Source organism: Bemisia tabaci, chromosome 7 (genome assembly GCF_918797505.1).
Source record: "Bemisia tabaci chromosome 7, PGI_BMITA_v3".
Taxonomy (NCBI): domain Eukaryota; kingdom Metazoa; phylum Arthropoda; class Insecta; order Hemiptera; family Aleyrodidae; genus Bemisia; species Bemisia tabaci.
The window spans coordinates 17,007,533-17,033,932 of NC_092799.1; the positions used below are offsets into that span (position 1 = coordinate 17,007,533).

Below are 26,400 nucleotides of genomic sequence, written 5' to 3' on the forward strand. Positions count from 1 at the left end.
TTGAAATTGCCTTCTTTGAGAGATAAACGAGAGAGGGAGAAAAAAGACGAAACGGAAAAGTAAGTTGATTTTAAAAACTTTTCTCTTCACGCACCCTTTTTAACGTTTATGAAATGTAAAACGTCTATATAATTTAGGGATGAAATTTTGAGGCTGATTGTGAGATTCCGACTGATCTTCGTTTCAAGTCATAGGAGCTCAGCACCTCTGAAATCCCTTACATGCTACTGATTGACTCAGTGTGAGCATTGAAGAAATTATTGTCGACAGCTTTTTGTGGATAAAATAAAGGTGAAACTACACAAGTTTCCCCGTGAAATTTTCGTAGACATTACAGGTTCAATTGGGGATGAGATGCTCTGAGGAATTCCAAGAAAAAAATTCACGGGTTTTCCGGGAAATTCGTATTTTTTCGGGTAAAATTTGGCGACGTTCGAATCTTCATGACGGCAGCAACAACGCCCTCGATCATTCAGATGAATTTAAATCGGACAGTAAAAGCCTCCACGGTGAATAATGGTTGCGTTATTGGTGGAGATAAAAATTTCAATCGTGCCATTGGCGCGTTGAAAAGGTCAAAAAGGTGAAAAAGGGAATTAAGAGATACTTCTTTATCGGGTACTTTGAAAGTTCAAATTGCAATCTCCAGACTTCGTAAAAACTCAGTTCGAAAGGGGGCGTAAAGGGAGTTCTCGATAGGCCCTCATCATTTGGAAACCGAGTTTTCAGATGATTCATTTACAGTTGAATTGAGTAGAAAATCTGGTCGCGAATAAGAACGAAAAAATTTAGCAACGCTAACTGATGATGTTCAACAGTGGTGTTCACCTCGTAATCTAAATTGTTGTGGTTAAATTTGACCACACTTTGCAAAAAGTACAAACTTTATGGTTAATTTCGATTTCGATTTGCAGATAGGCGTTTTTATGAATGAAGCAAAAATAGCGAACCTTCCTTAAAAAATGTGGTCCAATTTGTCCGTTAAGGGCTGATCGTTAAAATAGACTAACAAAGTGATAGAAAAAGAGAAAATGTAGGGTTCCTATTGGTGGAAACGGGTGGTTGTAATGGACGAAGGACGTAAGTAATAAGCCTGACTAATGGCAATCTACAAAAGACCCTTTAGTTCTGTTAGTCCATCATTTTCCCCCTTAGTCTAGAATAACCACAAGTTTAAACGAATACAATCGCCTCATTTTTTCCTCGTCTTTGTTAGAGTCCCTTTATACTGAGAGTCAAGACAATACCCCCCATGGAGTCATAAACGGGAATAAAGATTACAGAAATTGAACGTTTTTCGTAATCTTTGATCGGCTCATTCTCAAATTCCTCTCTCCGTTCCTTCTCTCATTCCGTTTGTTCCTTGCCGAACCCATAATTCTCTGGTCTATTCCAGATTATAATCTTTGCAATCGGCAAAAATGTAATCTTTATTCCCGTTTGTGACACTGTGAAGGCCTAAAATACGGGAACCAATCAGAAATGGATTCACATTGTCTTGACTCTCAGTATAAAGGGACTCTAGTCTTTGTTGTGTAGCAATGTCAACAATCAGCACACTGTACGTGCTATTTTGATTCAGACTTAGTCTACTGGCACACAAACACACATTCTTTCCGTAAAGCAGGTGACAACAAGCAACGGGACAATTTCAAAGATAAATAATTCACGGCGGTTTCTCGTTGCCGCCTCACTCTCCTCTTGTGTTTCGAGCGGGAAAAAAGCGATTTAAGTACGGGCGTTTTAAATCGCTATGACAACAAACCCGCGTTCGTAGTGCCTGCTTGTTAGGCAACCCGCCTGGCGGTCGCGGGCCACCCTCGACCCCCGTGGCGGCCGGGCGCGTGGGCGAGAGAGCACTTAGAGTGGCGGACGGAGGGAGATAAAGTCAAGCGCGTGATTACGGCACGTGAATTGACGATTTGCCGACCTTCGGCGAATCCGTTTGACCGCGGCGAACGGCAAAACGAGGAAAAAAAGAAGCCTCACGGAACCTTGTCGGCGAAAAAATGTTGGGAATCACAAAATGTCCAGAAGGAACCCCTCTCACCTCCCCTCGAGTTTATTATTGAGTGTCCAACACTTTTGTAAGTAGATACAAATCCGTGAAAATTTTATGATTCTCGGATCCAGAAGCGAAAAATTCTCTGACTATCGGCAATTTGTCGTTTTCCTCAAGAAAGAACTTTTCGTTTTCCTCAAGAAAGAACATAACAACATTTCAATGTAGCCGAATTTTCCCTCGTAAAAAATGTCTGGAAGAAACCCCTCTCACCTCCCCCCGAGTTTATTACCGAGTGTCCAGCACTTTTGTAAGTCAATACAAATCCGTAAGAATTTCATGATTCTCGTATCCAAAAGCGAAAAATTCTCTGACTGCTATCGGCAATTTGTCGTTTTCCTCAAGAAAGAACGTGACAACATTTCAATGATGCCGAATTATCCCTCGTAAATTGCGTTTTAACTAGGAGAATTTTCCACATTTCTGAGGGAAAATTTCACTGATTTTTCCTCTGACCTCACGTAAAAATCAGATACATTTTGGACAAAAATTGAGTATTTTTTCTTGTAAAAAATTTGAGTGTTTGAGTCAATTTCGAAACCTTGAAATGGAGTAACATTCTTTCGTCCGGGAAACGACAAATTATCAAAAAAATAATCTTGTAATTTTAGGAACTGAAAAAGAAAACGTCCCTAGAGTATCGGTCGTTTCTAGGGCGGAGGAAGGGAGTTTCTGATAGTTCCATAATTTTTTGGCGCAGCAATTAATAATGGTTTTCTGATCACTGAGTTATTAGGAACGATATGTCCTATGACCTTCGTGAAAAAAAATGAAAATTTCTGAAGGGCGAACAGCTAAAATATTCATGCCTGAAATGAGAACACCCAGCGATGAAAGTTTAAAGCGATCACGAGTTCATTGAGAATTTATCCCTTCAATTTTCCGCGAAATCCTCGCCCTGCCTTGGCAGGAGAGTGAACACTTAATAATTCCATACGAAAAGAAAGGGAGGGGGGGAGTTCCACGATCGACGATTTTTTTGCGAATTCCATTATGCAATTCTCCATGGATTCCTTGATACCAAATAATCCCCGCCATTCCGGATTTTCTGGGTTGCTTGATATTCTGTTGTCAAAATAGCAGTCAAATTTTTGATTCTACAAACTTTTCTTCATTTCTTAATGAAATACCTGATCCAGCACTATACTACTGAAAACCGCAAAGGAACTACCTTTTTCCACGCATCGTACATGGAGACCTTATTTAAGATTCTATTTTCGAAAAACTTTCCTCGACGCCATAAATCGTCGCTTACCTGACATAAGAGCGGAACCGCACTCTGCAATGAACCTTGCCTTCCGTACAATTCAATGATTTCCCGGGCTCAAATCAATGTGCAGTTACGCCCTTATGCCAGCCAAGCGGCGAAATATGCTGGACTTGACTGCCGCGCAAAGGAAGAACGTCGTATGAAAATTTGAGAGTTGCCAAATTTCCTTCGATAAAATGTTTATTTTTCAGGAAAATTATGAATATTTTGCCTTAAAATTTTCAGACACTTTAGATCAAATTACAAGGGCGGCTTCACGATAACCGGAATAGTTTTGTCACCGTAATGGACAACACATTTTTCGGTCATATTTTTAGTAATAATGATAATCAGTCGAATTTACTTGTATTAATCTACACAGGGTTACGTGTTATAACGCTTTTCAAAGATTTATCGCTCTAATTTTCAATTTTAATGTATAAATGGCCGAGAATGTGCTGTCTGTTACGCTGACTTTTTACCGCGTAACAGACAGCACATTTTCGGAATTTACATAATATTAAGTGAGAAGTAGAGCAATGAATCATTAGAAAGCGTTATACTACGTAACCCTTTGAAGATTAATGCGAAAAAATTCGAGTTATTATCATTTCTACTAAAAATATGACCGAAAAATATGTTGTCCGTTACGGCGACGAAACTATTCCAGTTATCGTGAAACCACCCACAAACAAAATTATCTAAGAAATTGGCAGAAAAATATTCAGAAATTTTCCTGAAAATTAGTGATTTCCCAGAGGAAATTTGGCAACGCCTGAAGGCTCATACTACGTTTTTCCTTAGCACGGTAGTTGAGGAGAAAACACTTTCGATCCATCTGTAATAAGGTAAGACTGACAAGTGTTTTGAGGAAAAGCTTCCCTGTACAGGAGGGGAAAAGGTGGGCGATCCTCTGAGAGGGATTTTACGGGTCGCGAAAGACGGCAAAGCTTTCCAGCTTAATGAAATATTGGCAACAGTCCCTGAAGGGACGCTCGTGGCGAGAGGGGTCTCGTAAAGAGGTCATAAGAGCTACCGCGAGAGTGTTCAACTCAAGACGAGCCCTCCACTAGGGAAATTCCTTACTCCACGTTACGGCTTGGCGTTAGATCACTCATGCTGGGGAGTCTAGAAATAATTCTACACTTGACTTGATCCAATTTTTAATTTTGGGTGCAAAACTAATGAGGCTGTGTGGTAATGACATTGAAAACGTAAGAACGAGTGGATCGTGTTAAGCAGAAAGGAACTAAGCCACATCAGCTGTTGCCAAATTTAATTGGGAAATTTGCTTGAATTTGCTTCCTAATTTGCAGAAAATCCACTGCAAATAAGCAAATTCCTTGAACTTTCCAAAAGAACTGCAAAAGCGTTCTCTTGTAAAAAAATATATTGCCCAGTTAAATTGTGCAATAGCTTGGTTGCTTTCTGCTAAACGCGGTACAAGTAGAGGAAAATAACAAATAATATGGACTCTCAATCCCAAATAGACTCATTGCTATGCAAAAATTGTGACGGAAAATTTGGATGGGGATCGAATTAGCGGAAGATGGCCGATCCAATTGATTAGAAATGGATCTCAAAAGTCAATTTTCAAACTGCGTAATATTGTTGTTATAAAGAAGAACTGGTTTACTCACACGAAACGTGGTCGCTTTATTGTAGAAATCATGTGGTATAAACTTACCTGCAACAAAAAAGAGAACATCACATTAGTTACGATGAAAAACAAAATTAGAAAAAGGAAAATCATAAAATCGTAGAAAATCGTAAAGAGGGTTGTGAAAAAAGTGATACCAGAAAAATAAAAAAGATAAAACACTAATCAGAAGTGAATCAGAATGTGCACCGGCGGTGAAAGAATTGAGATATCAGACAGATTTTGATTAAGGTTTCTTGCAATCAAAATATCTTGTGTTTAATAAATCATTAATTGTTTCAAGACTTGTTAATCTGACGGATTTTGATTAATGTTTCTTGCAATCGAAATATCTTGTGTTCAATGAATCATTAATTGTTTCAAGACTTGTTAATCTGACGGATTTTGATTAATGCTTCTTGCAATTGAAATATCTTGTGTTTGATGGATCATAGATTTGTTAATCAGACACATTTGCATTAATGGTTCTTGAAATCAAAATATCTTGTGTTAAATGAAACACTACTTGATGTACGACTTGTTAATGACAAAAAGTAAAAAATTGACGCAATTAGCGTGCACAAAATTCGAACTTGAGGGTATACTTGTTTCTTTTGGCTTAAACCATCGCTCATCGATTGTGCATGCAATATACGGCGAAAAACGCTTATCAATTCGTTGAACGCAATAATGACGTAGTTACTAAATCAGTCTATCCTTGTATGATCACCCTATATATTCTTTCAAAAATGACGACAGAGACGAGTGATGACGGGCGGATGCACCGCGGTGTTAACGTTGATTTCGCTGTCCGATTCGCGAAATCGGAAGGAGAGGGAGTGGCACCGAGCTGCCGCACAGTGGAACACATTAATGAGAGAAGTTCGACACAATGTGGAAACTTCAAAAGCCTTTGAATTCGGTAATACAAAACATAAAGATGTTTTAAGTGTTTTCATTGGTTTTTTCGTAAAATTTTCTGTACGAAACACCTTTAAAAATTTAAAATATGATAAAATAACTATCAATATTGTTCCTTTCAGTCAAAAATATCATGATCGACGTCTCCCTGAGACTCGTTCCTGTGTGCGGCGCTCCATTTAGGCGCATCGGGCATCACTAATGCAGCGAATTACAATGAGCACGGAGGGCGGGGAGGTGGGCGAGGGAGCAAATCGAATGCTCTTTGCGGAAAATGAGCTGAAACATCACTTAAAGGCCGACTCATTTCAGCCGAGCTCCAGCGTTGTCACGAGAGCAAGACAAAGAGACCGAACAAATTTCAGATCGGGGACTCTGGTACTGCTGTTTGGTACAGACGATCTATCTTACTGCCGTTCACATAAAAAACGTAGTAACTCCATTCGAAATTTTGTAATTTTCTCCCACACATACCGTTCTAGTATAGGTAAACCTAATTTCTACAGGGCTCCATTCTTCCATTTTCTATTCATACGCTAGAGTTGACTCGAAAAAATAAGGCGTGAAAAATGGTCAGTTTTCCGGTAAAACAGTATTTTGTCCGGAAAATAAGAAATGTCGATTGGAGATACGACTTTTTTTCACCTAAAACGGCAGCGTACTAGTTGAAGCGTACCATCGTAAACTTACGCTGCGGAGCACGCTGTGTTCAACATCAAAAACGTGAGAGATAGCAGCAGGGGTCATGATACAACTATTTTAACTTCGGTCTGGTCCGTGCGGTATCATTCTCAATTGAAGGCGTTTTGTGATTTTACCATTCCACGCATTCGCTTGCAGATTCACCATATTGATTCCTCTCGTTTGAAAAGCGATTTTAGGAGCGACTATTGCGATAATAAAGACTGGAGCCGTCGAAAAATCATTAATTAAAAATTTTTGCAAAAAAAGGCGTTAATATTTCTCTCTTTATTTCTCAAGCTCAATAATTTTCACCCGACTGTAGATAATCGTGCCTTGAATATAATAATAGAGCTGCAGAGATAACCAAACGCTGATAATGAATTTGCCGCGCTCTCTAATTCACAAAACTTTCCTTGCCTGCCATGAAATCATAATTGGGCCACGCAGCGGTCGGGCGGTCCCACTTAATATGTATAAGTTCGCCGAAATTTAGCGGCCTCTTTCGCGAGAACGCCTTGTTAACCGCGAGATTTCGAGGGCGCCGTTCCTCGGACAATTAGATCGCATTCGATACATCGAACAGGTTAGATTGTATCGATATCGATTGGTTCAACATGTAAACATAGCCTCAAAAGTCAATAAAGTAATCAGAGGGAACGCGGTTTGTTGTGATAACTTTTTGATTCTTATGAGTACAAATTTTTATTTTGAATTTTTATATTTTAAGAAATGCACAACTAGCCCGTGTTGGGGCTATTGATTTCACTATTTATAATTGTTTACTTAAAACTAAAAATCAACTAGGGCTAATTTTTATATTTTTAATCGATAAAACGTTCATACCTATTTTCGACTTATCCTTCGCCATTCTTCATCCTACTATACGTTCATACAATTCGCTTTCATACATGTGGAGTACAAAATTGAAATGAAAAGTGAAATTTTTAGGCATTTCCTCACTTCCAGCTTTTCCAAATGAAATCCAAACATCTTTGTCTAAGGTCATGTTCTACTGTTTCGAACCAAACGATACATCGAACCACTATCGAATACCGATTTCGCACTATTCCTTTCCAAACTTTACCCGACTGTACATTCATACAATTCGCTTTCATACATGTAGAGTTCAAAATAAAAATGAAAAGTGAAATTGTTGGGAATTTTCTCATTTCCAGCTTTTCCCACTGAAATCCTAATATTTTTGTCTGAGGTTACGTTCTACTGTTTTGAACCAAACGATACATCGAACCACTATCGAATACCGATTTCCGACTATTCCTTTCCAAACTTTGCCCTACTATACATTCATACAATTCGCTTTCATACATGTAGAGTACAAAATGGAAATGAAAAGTGAAATTGTTAAGCGTTTCCTCATTTCCAGCTTTCCCACTGAAATCCAAAAATTTTCGTCTGCGGTTATGTTCCACTGTTTCGAACCAAACGATACATCGAAACACTATCGAATACCGATTTCCGACTATTCCTTTCCAAACTTTGCCCTACTATACATTCATACATGTAGAGTACAAAATAAAAATGAAAAGTGAAATTGTTGAGAATTTTCTCATGTCCAGCTTTTCCGACTGAAATCCTAATATTTTTGTCTGAGATTATGTTCTATTGTTTTGAATCGAACGATACATCGAGCCACTATCGAATACCGATTTCCGACTATTCCTTTCCAAACTTTACCTTACTATGCATTCATACAATTCGCTTTCATACATGTAGAGTACAAAATGGAAATGAAGAGGGAAATTGTTCGGAATTTTCTCATTTCCAGCTTTTCCGACTGAAATCCTAATATTTTTGTCTGGGATTATGTTCTACTGTTTTGAATCGTTCGATACATCGAACCGCTATCGAATACGATCCACTGCCGCCCTACTTCGTGGACTCACGGAGCGGGCAATTTCGCTCCGGTCGTTTCGGCAATCCCGCGCGATTTCCCACATCGTAATCTTCGAACGCCGAATTCGTCCCTTGTTCCGAAGGGACGGGAGATTAGAGGCGCTTCCAGTTTCGGGGCAACGATTCCCGTCCCGCGCAAATCCCTTTCCGCCGCCTACCTCGCGCGTTGGGTGACCCGCGTCCCTAGCCGGTGAACGGGGATGATGTTCGTGGAATTCGAGGGATTTGGAGCCTCGCGAAAAACCGCCAGCGCAGGCAACCTGGCAACCGCGCTTTCCCGCGTGTCGATCCCTTGTTTAATGGGTTCGTTTTATTGTCACGTAAAGCCAAATGAATTGATCAGTGTCAATTCTCATATTTTTCACTTCGTTTGTTTGCATTATTCTCTTGCATCATCGTCCACCGGGCGCGCGCGACGAAAATTAGAGAGACGCGACTGGGTTTTTGACGCGTTAGGAACGCCTTAAAAACTGCGTGTTTCACGAAAGTAATGTTTCGTAATTAACAAGCATGCTTGATTTTTACGGCTGAAAATCAAACCTATTTGTTTCCCGAAATGTGACGAAAACGTGGAAGGGTGCAATGGCTTGCAATATTTGAGTTCTACTGCATTTATTTTCATTTTAAAAGGTAAAATGGATCAATATTGTGGCCTCAAATCGAGTGACAAGTTGTCTTTTTTTTCCTTCGGCAACTTTCTTGACGAGGTCAACATTCCAAGACGTAACCATTAACTTATACTTAAAGCAACGAAAAACTGCTATATTAACGGTCTCCGCCCGCTATTAGCTGCCATATATCGTCGTTTTCCGGATGAAAAACCTTATCTCCATTCCAACAATGCAAAATTCACTCAAATATTCAATTGTTTCCGAAAATATAAGCTAGCAATTTTTCCCCAAAACTTGCCTTACTTGCGCGAATAATCGATTCTCTGGTGGAGGTAAAATTTTCGGTGGAAATTTCACAACGGTAGAAAGTATTTACGTTCTTTGGTATGGGTCAATTTCTTCACTTGGAAAAATACTACCGTTATATAAGCCGCAATAGGAGTTCCATTTAAGTCGATCGGAAGTTTCTTTAAACTAAAATGATTATTTTTTGAAACGAGGATATTTATCACTGTCTACGAAAAATTTCTATAGCGGCAATTTTATCAGAAATTCCTATTAATCTAATAGGAACTATTCCTCCAGCTCGCTCCAGTCATCGCGAAGTCGGTGCGTGCATGTCGACCCAACATTTGCTTCCGCCTTAAAAAATAAGAAAAAGAAAGCCACGGGCGGAAAAGGAAAAGGAAACGAAAAGAAAAGGGTTTAATGGGGATGGTGGGTGTAAAAGTACGACTGCCGGACGCGGGCACCGGCGAAGGGTGCAGGGCACGGGGGCGGGGGGGGGGGCGTGGAAGGGAGGGGCGGCAAAGGCTGAGGGCACGGAAAAGTCGATACTGAAATAATGAATGAAACCGAAACCCCGACAGCCGTGATAGATGAGACGGACGCAAGGGAGACCTATTTGTCGACGACGACGACGAGGAGTCTCACCTTTCAAAATTCATCTTTTTTTCGCCGGTGGATCCCTTGGATTCGTCTCCGGACGAAGGGACGTAACTGCATTCCAACGTTGCAAAATTCACTCGAACAATCCAATTTTTCACTAAAATATACGTGTGCAACTTCTTTCAAAAAAATTTCTGATTTTCGCATGAGATCTGCGGAAAAGACGACGAAATTTTCGGTTGGAAATGTTCGAGGTTCTCCTGGTAAAAATGGAAATTGCGAGAGGAAGTTTGGCAACATTGAAAGGGAGTTAGGCTTTTTCGTGAAAGGGACGACGGAATTCGAGCCCTTTACGCCGCTTTCGACACTCGTAACCGCGATCGGGCAACCCTGAGCGATGAGGTTAACATATGCGAGGAAAATCTGACCCACGGTGCTTTCCGACGGATGATGAACAGGATGTTGGAAAATTCCCGAGTGAAACATTTTCAGAGAAATGTTCTCCAGATTACCTATGCAAGGAGAGTATTGCCGTACATCATGTGCCGCCTCGGAAATTTTCGCGATTTTAGGCTTTTCATAGGGTTTTTCGAGCCCAATATAGGAAGGCAGACTTGGTATTTTTCAGGAAGGTAATGAATGAAGAGTGAAATTCTCAGCGAAGATCCATCAAAGTTTGTTTCGAACTAATTTCGAAGGTAGGAAATGAAATATTTCTTGTAATATTTTGGACTCTTCAGCAATTTCACTTTTCTTTTGCAATGAACCCTGAGGGCTCTGTAACAGCCTAAAAACTCGTCGACTAATCAGAATGCGGCACAGTTTTACTACGTTAAACATATTAAAATTTTAGTACACTGGAAAAAAAAAACACATTGAATCTGGAGTCCAGACTCTTGAAAACATTGACAAGAAAAAGGACTCTGATTCAAGCAGATTTAAGCTTAAATCAAAATGAAATCCGCTCAAATTAAGAGGTTTGGTTCTTCATTTAAGCTTAAATATGATTGAATCAAGAGTATTTTTCTTGTCGATGTTTTTAAGAGCATGGACTCCAGATCCAATGTGTTTTTTTCCAGTGTACAATTCTAATGCAGCTGCAGCTGCTCTGAAATTCACGGTTTTTTTTGCCTGCGTTTCATCTTCTGACTTCATCATTATGACTTTTAATACTTGCAGTTGTGCGTTTAGCGCGGGCGTATAGACTTTTTTCCGGTGACTCCGTCCAACGGTCGACACAAATTGCTTTGTTCCGGATTTAGATCCATATGTGTCATTGGATGACCCGACCACCGGACACTCAAAATAAAGCGTATCGATTGAATGTGAATGAAAGGACCCCATTCAGTTTCGATGCACACCGCGTGAATATTTTAGAGAAGAACGTCTTACTGTCTGAGCACTGTTATACACAATCGAATAAAACCTCCTGCCGAATTATCTGCATGCAATGCAGTGACTGATCCAGAAGAGGGGCAATAGTGACATGAACAGTGATAAAGAAAAAAAAGTAAAGCATCCAAGCAAATCTACATCAACACCCGTCAAATTGTCTGACAAAATGTTGGGTTTAAGAGTTGAATTTCTAAAAATTTTAATATGAAGCTGTTCATTATTCAAACAATTCCGAAAATGGGTGTGCAAGTCCACTGTTCTTCCATCTTCCCCTCAACCTTTCTGTATCCGCCTTTCGTGCAACATCCGCCATTTTTTGGGGGCTTAGAATTTTACTTTCTACAGGTCATACTCTCCCTGTGAAGCGTTTCTGTACTGAATGCGCAACAGAATACCTGTGGGTCGTCAGAACGACCCACAATAACGTCCGTGCTACGCCCACATGATATTGACCAGCGTGACTCCTAGTCCTAGTGTCGCAAGCCGCATTGCACCTGTAAATACTGCCTTGCGAAGGAAAAACGTCATAGGCGCATTTAAAAGTTGCCAAATTTCGTCTAGGGACAGAAGAGTGTCTACTAAAACAGGCTGGCAAAAATAAGAACTTTTACTGTACTTTTTCAGTGCATTCTCAAGAAACTCAGTGCCTCCTCAGCGGAAAAATTCAGTGCTTTTTCAGTGCCTCCAATTGACGAAAAATTCTCGCTCAAATTGCGACAAAAATGAACGAAATCCGGACCTGCTTGCGGCATTTCCGCACTTTTTCAGTACCGCCCTTAAAGTATCAGTACTTTTTCCGGATTTTCCGCAAAACCAGGCTTGTACTCACACGGGTGAAAAATTCCGGCGGACGGGTGGATTTTTCGAAGAATTTCACAGCGATCCAATTTAACGTGTGTGAAAAATTCGATAAAAACTTGTCATCGCCTCTTGCATAATTTAATATTTTATCGGAGGAAATTTTGCAACAATCGAAAGCCCATCCGGCGATTTTCCGATGGGTCGGCAAAGCGTTTTATATCGAGACGATTTAATTACCGCGCGGCCGGGATGTGCGCTGGGGTCAATTATGTGGGGAACGAGGATACGCTCAGGACCTTCTAATTCGTCTCGAATCCCCCGTGAGTTAGAAAACTGCGGATCGATTGTCGAGTCGTTATCGAATGACGTTGATCGATACATAGCATTGTGCAGATAGGGAGTAATCGATCAGTCTTCTTCAATAACGAATCAACAATCGAACCGCTGCACCGGAAACCTCGCGCCAACACCACGGGAATGGAAAGGCTCGTTTTGTAGTGAGAACTGGCAAAAATCAGCACTGGAAAAAAAACACATTGAATCTAGAGTCCAGACTCTTAAAAGCATCGACAAGAAAAAATACTCTTGATTCAATCAGATTTAAGATTAAATCAAGAACCAAGCCTCTTAATTTGAGCGGATTTCCTTTTGATTTAAGCTTAAATCTGATTGAATCAAGAGTCCTTTTTCCTGTCAATGTTTTCAAGAGTCTGGACTCTAGATCCAATGTGGTTTTTTTCCAGTGTGTCATGAAAAATGAAATCTTGAAATTTCACGTGAAATATTTCATGAAATTTCAGAGAATAATGAGAGATATTGAAAAATACCAGTTCCTTTTATTGTTTCACAAAATGTAAAAATTGTGATTTTCTTCAATTTTTGGGTGTTTGAGTGCGGGTTGCATACTCTGGCCCTTGAAGAATATGAAATATTTCACAGCCTAGTGAAATTGCATGAAATATTTCATCCCATCTTTCATTTCTTTCGTGCGTTTCATGCCATCCTGGCAAAAACATGACTTCCTACTGCATTTTGTTGCATTTTTCCTGGTCAGAGATCCAGATGCTTGCTTCGTAAAGAGCTACACACAAAAGGTGTCCTCTTTGGGTGTTCATCATGAGCGAATTGGATGAGAAATAATTTCTCTGGTAAATAAAAGTCTGCCGAAAGCCAAAAAAATCGGCTGCCGAACAAATTAACGGAAAAATTAAAAATCACAACCGTGAAATATCTCCTAATGAAATCATTTTGATGAAAACGAAGTATGCGAGAGCTTCTCACATTCAACAAATGCCTGAGAAAAATGACCAAGCTAACATGCATTTTGAAATCTGCCTACGAAAAGTTCAAAGGACTCTCTCAGCCGTCAGGTTCCCCCTTTTACCTTTCCAGCTCATCTCTTTCGCAATCAGGCTGCGCGGTAAATCCGAGAAATTCATTGGCAAGGCGTGAACAATCGATTATCAATATTTCTCCATATGAAGCTATGACAAAAGATCGATAATTAAGGTATTCGTTGCGAATACCCTGTTTATCGACTCTTTTTCATCAGTTTACATGGCAGATCAATCGATGAATCGCAAAACGCGCCACGCCACTAGAGAAGTTAATCAAGAGGAAAATCCAAACCCGTTGAAAATAATCCGTTACGTTTTTTTCCCTTTATTAATTTCATTTTTTTAAACCCGGGTTGAACCTGTCGAGAGATAATCAATATCTCTCTTTTATCCCAGTCTGGTACAAAGGGCCCTGAGAAGTTTCAGGCGGACTACAACATTTTGTCTCTTTTTCAAAAAAAAAAAAAAAAAAAAAAAAAAAAAAAAAAAAAAAAAAAGATAATGCGGTCGTTTTGTTCGCCTGCGTCTACTTGAAACGTTGCCGATTTTAGCGATGACCATAGATTTTCGTTCGGATCCACCGGTCAAAGAAGTGGACATGGCTTACGTAAAAGAATAGGTGAAAAAAAAAAAAAAAAAAAAAAAAACACTAAGAAGTGGCTCGAACTGTATGTAACAAGATGGAGAAATGGTGCTAGGTCCATTTCGCGGGGAAACAAGGCCAAGAAATTCCAAAAATTAAAATTAGAGTCAAAAATAAATTTTTTTGGTCTCTAATGCGCACCAGTACTTAACTTACGTAACCTTTAGTGCGTAAATACAAAAGTACGTAACCTTTATTTTTGACTCTAATTTTAATTTTTGGAATTTCTTGGCCTTGTTTCCCCGCGAAATGGTGTGGACCTAGCACCGTTTCTCCACCTTGATAAAAGGATAAGTAAATAAAGCTATACTCCTGTTTCTCAAGTTTTCCAGACAGCTGAAATCCGACACATTTATCCACGACACCGCTCATTCCCCCCGTTTTTGGAGTGTTTTGGGTATACGGCCACAGTTTCACCGGATGCGTTCGGGTGATGCAGAAGAATTTTCGGGAAATTGCTTTTCCGTTGAGCGCACGTCATACGATTGGCATTTCATTATTCGAAGGTACGGCCACCCTTCAAGTCCTGGCACCTCCGTCGTGAAAATATCATTTTTGAAGCTTCTCGCGTCGCCGCGCCGTGTCCCTGTCCCTGCACCGCCTTTCTACGGAAAAACGCCGTATGAACATTCGACCGTTGTCTAATTTCTCCTGAAAAAATACGCACTTTCCAATTGAATCGGGACGTACGAAAACCGCTGATGTCCATTTTTACGGTCATCAGTTTTTCCGAGTTGAAAATACTTCTCGGAGTTGGATGCAACCATGAAAGTGGCTTTGGTGCTCGTCTCCAGGTTCCTTTAATCATTGGCGGATCCAGCAAATTGGCAACATTGCCTTTTTTCCATTTAAACCTATGGAAATGTATCGATTCTTGGAGGGGCCGGGTGCTTCGACAAGGATCGATTATTTAGCATAGGTTTAAATGGAGCGAATCCGGTGTTGCCAAATTGCTGGATTTGCCTCCGCCTTTAATCCCGAAACGAGTCCATTCATCACTCTAACGGTTGTATCAACCCTTAAAAAGTATTATCAACTCAAAAAAACTGAAGACTGGATAAAAGAACATTAGTGGTTTGTCCCGATTCAATTGTCTTGTGACTTTTTTAAATCTATTTTTCAGATACTTTAGTCGGCAGCTTACGCTGGTTGTATACCTGAAGATTTCAGGGGAAAAATTCATAAGTTTTTTAAAAAATGAACACTATTTAAGGACATGTGGCAACAACCGTAAGTTCCAGCGGCGTTCTTTCTTACCGCGATTATACTGAGATGGAAAAGACCAAGTGTCGCACGCGAATCGACGGATTTTGACTCAAGCCTCCACCACATTCCGCATCCATAATTCCGAAGCGCTGCGTCGCTTTCTCCGGGAATTACAGAAATAACAGAATCAAGCTCATATTTACATTGCTTCCTTCGTTCTTGCTCAAACTCTATGTCATATCGCACCCTCCTATCACCTCTTTTCTCGTTTTCAACTCGCAGATCGACCGGGGTTATCTTTTTTGGTACCGCAACACATTGCACATGTGGCAGGCCAACGGTCAAATCGGGCGTTTTTCGATATTTCTCGATTCTCGCAAGTTTGACAACGCTGCTTTGCTTCCGCTGAACTACACCGACTGTAAATAACAGATCTTCGATGAAACACTTAAAATCGATGAGTCGATTATTTACATAAATTTACGAATTTGCGAAGCATTGCAGAATTTTTCGGTCTGAAGGGTTGATGCTACTTTTAACGATCTATTTCCTGATTCGTAGATACAGTAAGAAAATCGCTGAGTGAGAGAGTGCGTTTTCTGGTATTTACGAAGTTTCAGAAGGAAGAAAAACTTTCTTATAGTATAACAACGCAGCTCCTTGAGTTCTAAGACCTTAACGATGACTATTATTACGATATTTGTTAAACACAAATAGAGTAATTCCCGACATGGGGAGTACGAATTCTGAGGGATGGAGTTTCCTCCGCCGCACGGTGGATCTAGTCAGTAGAGGGGGAATGGCGACTTGCGCACACCTGAGATATCGAAGTGTAACCTAAGTTCAGTGTTGCCGTGTGACCTAACCCAAGTACAGCGTTGCCGTGTGACCTAACCCAAGTACAGCGTTGCCGTGTGACCTAACCTAACCTAACCTAACCTAACCTAACCAAACCTAACCTAACCTAACCTAAGTCCATTTCAGTCGCGGGTTGCGTGCCTCGCCGACGCAAGGTGCAGATATGCGGGTTGCATACCTTACGGACGGGAGGCGTCCTATGTTGGTCGCGCACCTCGCCGACGATCAGCGATAATTTGTGATGTGCATTCCTCACGAACCCATGAAATGCGGGTTGCATACCTTACGGACTGGAGGCGTTCTCATGTTGGTCGCGCACCTCGCCGGTGGTCAGGGATAATTTGTGAATCGCATTCCTTACGATCCTCCTGAAATGCGGGTTGCATACCTTACGGGAGTAAGGCGTTAACATGCGGGTTGCATACCTTACGGAAGTAAGGCGCTAATACGGGGGTTGCATACCTTACGAGAGGACGGCGTTTACCTAGCCTAACCTCTACACCCCCTCAAATGGATGACGTCATCCCACCCGTACTTTGATGTTCCCGCGCCGATTCAGGTGATCCTCTGTCAACTCCTCCTCCGGCCGCCGTTCAGGGTGCGACCAAGTTTAAACCGGCGTGGCCCGCTTCGCGATTTATCGATTGATCTGTCATTTAAACCTATGAAAAAAGATCGATTATCAGGGTGCTCGCAGCGAACACCTTACTAATCGATTCTTTACCATAGCTTCAAATGGCGAGATATCGACAATCGATCATTCACGCCACGCCACCGGTTTAAACCTGCATCAAAGGCGCAGAGCCGCGCTCGGATCGAACGCTGTCCGAACGAGTCTGAGCCTGCCGGGACAAGTCTGAACCGGTTCGGGTCTCTTTTCCTTCGAGCGACCGGGAACAAGTTCCGAACCTGCCCGACGTTGCCACCTCGTGACTCCTTCATCTCTGCGACGTTGCCGCTCCGTTCAGCCCCCCGGGTGTAATTTCACGGTTTTCCTAAATAAATAAAAATGAAGAAAATAAGAAATGAATAAAAAATAAATACAAATAATAAACAAGCAGAAAAATCCAACATGAATATGTTGGAAAAGCGTGCCGAATATAAATGTTGGACACAAACCTACTATTTTCACGTTTTGTCATTTGCATCAATTGGTACTTTTTGCTAAATTTGGGAGAAAATATTGATTCATGAACGTTGAATGTAAATTGATTTTAAAGATTCCGTCCAATTATCTTGATTTTAAGCTGATATGCGGCATTTCGCACGACCGTGATTTGGGCGAACTGCCGTGCATCGAAATCGCGTTGAGTTAATCTCTTTGGATTTCGAACTGTAACTTCTCTCCTATTCGGCCGATTTTTACAAATGAGGTCTCTTTTTATTTGTACTTTAACGGAAAGTAAGGAAAAACTCGCTAAATAGACGGAAAACAATTTTTGTGAAAATTTGGTGGATCCTGGCGTCACGGTGAATGGTTAATCGGGCGTGGAAGATAATAGGTTCGACGAGGCGACCCTCTCCTCGCCGTCTTTTATTGCCTTGCTCGAAACCTGACACCCAAAGCTATATCGGGAGATAACTGCAGTGGTTTGAGTGGATTTCTGCAGGGGCCACGGTTAGTACATGGTATAAAGAGTCACGAGGCTCATCACAGATTGCACTTGCAGTGCAAGACGCTCATTGGCTAAACAGTTTTGGCGGGAAAGAAGGTTCTAGAGTTGAGTCCTCCGAGCGTAAGAAAGCTTCTATGAGGTTTTTGTCAAATGAAATAATACGGTTTTGACAGGAAAATGTTCTCAAGGGTTCCCAATTAGCAGTTCATTCGGTTTTTTGGTAAGAGACCATCAAGGCTTGACAGTATAATGGTTCGAAGACAAGAAAACGGGTCCGAGGAAAAAAATATTTGGACGGCCCGTTGAATAGCATTGGTTGATCGGTGTGCTGTACCGTGGTACATCCGAGTGATTTCAAAAAGCGAGCCCTACTGGCACGCTTGATAGATAAAATGAAAAAAAAGAGAAAATAAACTTTTGTGTCTTAATGGACGAGACGCCGTTAAAATTCATGAATAAAATTTCAAAAACTTAAAGATAGACTCGCCCGTCTTAAGAATCGAACCCGGACCGTTCTGATAAGAACTCGATTAGAAATCCGGGCTTCTACCGACCGAGCAAGTCTATCTTCGGAAACGTAACGGTGAAAATACTCCTACAAATAATTTCCTACCCACCGGTGTTGGAGCTTTAGACACCACCCCTAACCTTATATCGACCCAGTTGAACAGATAAATAAACGTAAAAACAAAGTGTTCCGTTTGCAATTTTTATTTCTAAAACAAAAAAGATTACATGGATTTAGCTAAAAGTAAATAATAAACATTTTAAATTCTTGAAAATTATAAACTTACATTCGTTAACGTATTGAAGTCGTGAAATTATAAACTTACATTCATTAACTTATTAAAGTCTCGAAAATTATAAATTTACATTCATTAACGTATTAAAATGATAGGTACAATTGAAGATGTTATAGGTTACACGAATCCAAATAATAGTCTTTACATCAGATCTGGGAGGGATGAGAGTGACAGAGAGAGCGGTGGAGTGGAACAGCATCGTCCTACAGGAGGCTCGCGGTATAATTGTTCAGCAGCCGGTCAAATTTTACACGAATCGGGAAACCCAAGTTTAAAACCACTGAAACCAGGTTTAAAACCAATGAAACCAGGTTTTAAACCACAAAACACATTTAGGAACCACCATATTTTAGTTTAAAACCCCAAAAACTGAGTCTAAAACCGATATAACCACATTCCAAACCGGAGAATCTCTGTTCAGAACCAGGAAACTCGAGGTTAAAACCATTAAACACAATTGTCATCTCCGGAACCTTGTTAAAAACCAAACCGGGAAACCCAAGTTTAAAACCACTGAAACCAGGTTTAAAACCAATGAAACCAGGTTTTAAACCACAAAACACATTTAGGAACCACCATATTTCAGTTTAAAACCCCAAAAACTGAGTCTAAAACCGATATAACCACATTCCAAACCGGAGAATCTCTGTTCAGAACCAGGAAACTCGAGGTTAAAACCATTAAACACAATTGTCATCTCCGGAACCTTGTTAAAAACCAAACCGGGAAACCCAAGTTTAAAACCACTGAAACCAGGTTTAAAACCAATGAAACCAGGTTTTAAACCATAAAACACATTTAGGAACCACCATATTTCAGTTTAAAACCCCAAAAACTGAGTCTAAAACCGATATAACCACATTCCAAACCGGAGAATCTCTGTTCAGAACCAGGAAACTCGAGGGTAAAACCCTTAAACACAATTGTCATCTCCGGAACCTTGTTAAAAACCAGAATAACCACATTGAAAATAACCAAATTTGAAACCGAAGGAACCCTGTTTCAAACCAGGAAAACCACATTGAAAACCGGGAAACCCAAGTTTAAAACCACTGAAACCAAGTTTAAAACCACTGAAACCAAGTTTAAAACCACTGAAACCAGGTTTAAAACCAATGAAACCAGGTTTTAAACCACAAAACACATTTAGGAACCACCATATTTCAGTTTAAAACCCAAAACTGAGTTCGTTTTGAACAAAGTTCTACCGGTTATAATTGTGGTTTTTCTGGTTTGAATCAGGGTTCCTTCGGTTTCAAATGTGGTTATTTTGCCTCCTTGACCCGGTTTTTGGAGATTAAACTGGATAAAAGTGGTTCCAAAGGGGGTATTCTCGGTTCTGAACTGGAGTTTGTCGGTTTTCAATGTGGTTATTCTGGTTTTTAACAAGGTTCCGGAGATGACAATTGTGTTTAAGGGTTTTACCCTCGAGTTTCCTGGTTCTGAACAGAGATTCTCCGGTTTGGAATGTGGTTATATCGGTTTTAGACTCAGTTTTTTGGGTTTTAAACTGAAATATGGTGGTTCCTAAATGTGTTTTGTGGTTTAAAACCTGGTTTCATTGGTTTTAAACCTGGTTTCAGTGGTTTTAAACTTGGTTTCAGTGGTTTTAAACTTGGGTTTCCCGGTTTTCAATGTGGTTTTCCTGGTTTGAAACAGGGTTCCTTCGGTTTCAAATTTGGTTATTTTCAATGTGGTTATTCTGGTTTTTAACAAGGTTCCGGAGATGACAATTGTGTTTAAGGGTTTTACCCTCGAGTTTCCTGGTTCTGAACAGAGATTCTCCGGTTTGGAATGTGGTTATATCGGTTTTAGACTCAGTTTTTGGGGTTTTAAACTGAAATATGGTGGTTCCTAAATGTGTTTTATGGTTTAAAACCTGGTTTCATTGGTTTTAAACCTGGTTTCAGTGGTTTTAAACTTGGGTTTCCCGGTTTGGTTTTTAACAAGGTTCCGGAGATGACAATTGTGTTTAATGGTTTTAACCTCGAGTTTCCTGGTTCTGAACAGAGATTCTCCGGTTTGGAATGTGGTTATATCGGTTTTAGACTCAGTTTTTGGGGTTTTAAACTGAAATATGGTGGTTCCTAAATGTGTTTTGTGGTTTAAAACCTGGTTTCATTGGTTTTAAACCTGGTTTCAGTGGTTTTAAACTTGGGTTTCCCGGTTTGGTTTTTAACAAGGTTCCGGAGATGACAATTGTGTTTAATGGTTTTAACCTCGAGTTTCCTGGTTCTGAACAGAGATTCTCCGGTTTGGAATGTGGTTATATCGGTTTTAGACTCAGTTTTTGGGGTTTTAAACTAAAATATGGTGGTTCCTAAATGTGTTTTGTGGTTTAAAACCTGGTTTCATTGGTTTTAAACCTGGTTTCAGTGGTTTTAAACTTGGGTTTCCCGATTCGTGTAAAATTTGACCGGCTGCTGAACAATTATACCGCGAGCCTCCTGTAGGACGATGCTGTTCCACTCCACCGCTCTCTCTGTCACTCTCATCCCTCCCAGATCTGATGTAAAGACTATTATTTGGATTCGTGTAACCTATAACATCTTCAATTGTACCTATCATTTTAATACGTTAATGAATGTAAATTTATAATTTTCGAGACTTTAATAAGTTAATGAATGTAAGTTTATAATTTCACGACTTCAATACGTTAACGAATGTAAGTTTATAATTTTCAAGAATTTAAAATGTTTATTATTTACTTTTAGCTAAATCCATGTAATCTTTTTTGTTTTAGAAATAAAAATTGCAAACGGAACACTTTGTTTTTACGTTTATTTATCTGTTCAACTGGGTCGATATAAGGTTAGGGGTGGTGTCTAAAGCTCCAACACCGGTGGGTAGGAAATTATTTGTAGGAGTATTTTCACCGTTACGTTTCCGAAGATAGACTTGCTCGGTCGGTAGAAGCCCGGATTTCTAATCGAGTTCTTATCAGAACGGTCCGGGTTCGATTCTTAAGACGGGCGAGTCTATCTTTAAGTTTTTGAAATTTTATTCATGAATTTTAACGGCGTCTCGTCCATTAAGACACAAAAGTTTATTTTCTCTTTTTTTTCATTTTATCTATCAAGCGTGCCAGTAGGGCTCGCTTTTTGAAATCACTCGGATGTACCACGGTACAGCACACCGATCAACCAATGCTATTCAACGGGCCGTCCAAATATTTTTTTCCTCGGACCCGTTTTCTTGTCTTCGAACCATTATACTGTCAAGCCTTGATGGTCTCTTACCAAAAAACCGAATGAACTGCTAATTGGGAACCCTTGAGAACATTTTCCTGTCAAAACCGTATTATTTCATTTGACAAAAACCTCATAGAAGCTTTCTTACGCTCGGAGGACTCAACTCTAGAACCTTCTTTCCCGCCAAAACTGTTTAGCCAATGAGCGTCTTGCACTGCAAGTGCAATCTGTGATGAGCCTCGTGACTCTTTATACCATGTACTAACCGTGGCCCCTGCAGAAATCCACTCAAACCACTGCAGTTATCTCCCGATATAGCTTTGGGTGTCAGGTTTCGAGCAAGGCAATAAAAGACGGCGAGGAGAGGGTCGCCTCGTCGAACCTATTATCTTCCACGCCCGATTAACCATTCACCGTGACGCCAGGATCCACCAAATTTTCACAAAAATTGTTTTCCGTCTATTTAGCGAGTTTTTCCTTACTTTCCGTTAAAGTACAAATAAAAAGAGACCTCATTTGTAAAAATCGGCCGAATAGGAGAGAAGTTACAGTTCGAAATCCAAAGAGATTAACTCAACGCGATTTCGATGCACGGCAGTTCGCCCAAATCACGGTCGTGCGAAATGCCGCATATCAGCTTAAAATCAAGATAATTGGACGGAATCTTTAAAATCAATTTACATTCAACGTTCATGAATCAATATTTTCTCCCAAATTTAGCAAAAAGTACCAATTGATGCAAATGACAAAACGTGAAAATAGTAGGTTTGTGTCCAACATTTATATTCGGCACGCTTTTCCAACATATTCATGTTGGATTTTTCTGCTTGTTTATTATTTGTATTTATTTTTTATTCATTTCTTATTTTCTTCATTTTTATTTATTTAGGAAAACCGTGAAATTACACCCGGGGGCTGAACGGAGCGGCAACGTCGCAGAGATGAAGGAGTCACGAGGTGGCAACGTCGGGCAGGTTCGGAACTTGTTCCCGGTCGCTCGAAGGAAAAGAGACCCGAACCGGTTCAGACTTGTCCCGGCAGGCTCAGACTCGTTCGGACAGCGTTCGATCCGAGCGCGGCTCTGCGCCTTTGATGCAGGTTTAAACCGGTGGCGTGGCGTGAATGATCGATTGTCGATATCTCGCCATTTGAAGCTATGGTAAAGAATCGATTAGTAAGGTGTTCGCTGCGAGCACCCTGATAATCGATCTTTTTTCATAGGTTTAAATGACAGATCAATCGATAAATCGCGAAGCGGGCCACGCCGGTTTAAACTTGGTCGCACCCTGAACGGCGGCCGGAGGAGGAGTTGACAGAGGATCACCTGAATCGGCGCGGGAACATCAAAGTACGGGTGGGATGACGTCATCCATTTGAGGGGGTGTAGAGGTTAGGCTAGGTAAACGCCGTCCTCTCGTAAGGTATGCAACCCCCGTATTAGCGCCTTACTTCCGTAAGGTATGCAACCCGCATGTTAACGCCTTACTCCCGTAAGGTATGCAACCCGCATTTCAGGAGGATCGTAAGGAATGCGATTCACAAATTATCCCTGACCACCGGCGAGGTGCGCGACCAACATGAGAACGCCTCCAGTCCGTAAGGTATGCAACCCGCATTTCATGGGTTCGTGAGGAATGCACATCACAAATTATCGCTGATCGTCGGCGAGGTGCGCGACCAACATAGGACGCCTCCCGTCCGTAAGGTATGCAACCCGCATATCTGCACCTTGCGTCGGCGAGGCACGCAACCCGCGACTGAAATGGACTTAGGTTAGGTTAGGTTAGGTTTGGTTAGGTTAGGTTAGGTTAGGTTAGGTTAGGTCACACGGCAACGCTGTACTTGGGTTAGGTCACACGGCAACGCTGTACTTGGGTTAGGTCACACGGCAACACTGAACTTAGGTTACACTTCGATATCTCAGGTGTGCGCAAGTCGCCATTTCCCCTCTACTCTAGTCAATCAGAAAGGTCGGACAAGAAATTCTTCACGAAAACTGCAAATTTTGATGTTTATTTCGTCACATTTTAAATTTTGAGGGGTGCTTTAAGAACAAAATGTCACAAGGAAACCAATGGAACCACTTTTAAAACCTCGAAGTTTTGTATGAGCGGAGTTATAAGCTTCAAAAGTTGTCAATTTTTGTCCGACCTCTCCCGTTGACTTGATCCACTGCGCGGGAAACTTCGGAGGGAAGAGTAGCGAAAACAAGCTTGTCATCGCGAACTTCGGAAATGAGACCGAGATGAAAAACTACGAGGCGAGCTCGATGGCGAAAAAGTTGTCTCCGGACAAACCAACGGAAGAGACGAACTGGGCCGCGTGGACCTGGAGTGTGATCGCAGAAATGATAACTGAGGGAGTTACGCTTGAATCATTTCCATCGCTAAACCAATCGTCATCATCGCCAACTTTTCATCTCTCGGGGGTACTTCGTATCCAGTGGCGAGGCATGCACCGTATCAATTGATCTGCCATTTCAACCTATGGTATAGAATCGATTATTGAGTTGTTCGCTGCGAATACCCTGTTTATCGACCCTTTTCCATAGGTTCAAATCGCAGATCGATCGATACATCGCAAAGCACGCCGCGCCACTGTTCGTATCTCGTCTTTTCGAGGGCTATTCCCTCGCTCTGTGCTTGCAACGCGACATGAAAAAGAACACGTGGTTGGAGCCGGGGGGGGGGGGGGGGGGGCGCTCCGATTATACGAAGAGACTTTCTAGGGTTGAAAGAAAAATTCCGTAACTATTCCCTGAATTTCCAATGTTTTTGGGTACATGGTTACTCACAAAAGTTTTTTTCCACAAACAATTTTAAGAGCGAAGTCATTTAAAATTGAAAAAAAATGAAATGTTTCGACTGAAAGAAGTCAAGGTTTAGCAGCATGATTCACTTGGCTTTTCCAGGTTTTTTGAGGATGATACTTCGCTTCACTTGCTTCCGAACTTCGATTAAAACTGGACAGAACTACTAGAATAACTCTGCAGAAAGTACTGATACAACTATTTCGACGTCCAGGTAGCACAAATTGCATAGCCACCGAAATGAAGGAGCGTTCAGTATCAGATGGAACTGTCCTGAATCCGGGAGGAAACTATCTATGAGAAGAAAGCGCGTATTTTTGCAAACATAAATTTTATATTTTCATGCCGAGGAAAACTTTGGGACGGCTACACGAAGGGGGAAAAAAGAAAGGGCTCATTCATTTTAAGAAGTATGATACAGTTTGAGAAATTAGCCACTTTAAAATTTCTGGACCTTACGGTTTCATAGAATAGATGTTGCAATTTAGCATAATTTTCCCGTAGTTTTGATCATAAAAGCATAGTAAAAGAATTGCTGACTTCTGATAGAATATTTATAAGTCGCAAAAAGTGGACTATGAAAAATATTAGAGAGTTAGCAGTTGGAAGAATTGCTCACGGTTGGATGAGTAGATTTTAACAGCCGTTTCCTCAGTGCAAATATATCATTTCCGAGGGTGAGTCTGTTAATTACTTACTTGTTCACGACTTCACTTTACCTCTCAAAAGCATGGAAAAATGGGGATTTAACGTCATTACATTTCGTCTTACAGCACTGCAGTTTATAAACTTGTAACAAACTGAAAATTAGGGTTGAGAGACGGCGAAAACTTAACTAGCTTATGAGATTTACGTCGAACAAACAACTGGCCTCCGGCGGTTTAAACTATTCACGTCGACAAGTGAGAAGAGCTGGGGCACGAATGAAAAAATGCATCTTTCAGCCGAGTTATGACTTCAAAGTGCACTCCAAGGGGGTATAACAAAGACTTCGAAGAACAACCGCAAAATAACTAGATCGCAGCGTTGCAACTCGGAACGATGAAAAAATGACAAGACTTCAGCGTGAAAAGGCGCTTTTAAGATCAGTTGGAGAAAGAGGGTACAAGTAGGGCTCTATAATTCGTTGTCTCATCGACGAAAGAACAAACATAGCTTCAAAACGTAGCAAAATTTCCATTAGAAAATTGCATTTTCACGAAGATACTGTTACGCATTCCTCCAGAAAATTGTATGGATTTTTCTCCAGATCGCGTCGAAAATTTGTCAAATTTTTAAAATTAAATCGCACAATATGTCAGTTTTGAAAAAAAAAAGTTTTATAAGCCTCTTCTACTTAAAAATGGCCGAATTATCGGCCAAAGTGTTCAGTGCAAGTGCGGCCAAGTGCAAAGTTCGGATTTAGTGATTTTGATTCAGACTACACCATTTACAAAGAAGAACTATATACTAAAGGCTCATATTGAGACAGCGTATGTGCTAATAATTTCCCTGTGAAAATACAAGTTTTTGTGATTGAACCAGAAATGGCTGTTTCGTATTGCAGAATGAAGTCCATGTTGGATTCGTTTTTTGCGCTCTTTTTTCTTTTAGTGTATTTCTATTGTCTATAGATCATAGACTGCCTGTAGACTTTTTGTCTTTTATTTTATTCTTTTACTTATACTTTTTCGACATACTACTATTTTCGTCCATTCCGGATACGACAAATGTGCCCTTCGTGTCCTCATGCAGATATGCGCTTTCATAGACGACCCAGAAATTGACTCCATT

General features: G+C 40.7%; 1 protein-coding gene across 6 annotated transcripts in view; it reads right to left on the reverse strand.

The window, feature by feature from the left end:
* Nucleotides 1–26,400, reverse strand: part of cno (adherens junction formation factor afadin) — a 289,893-nt gene that overhangs the window by 125,740 nt on the left and 137,753 nt on the right. The window lies entirely within an intron of this gene.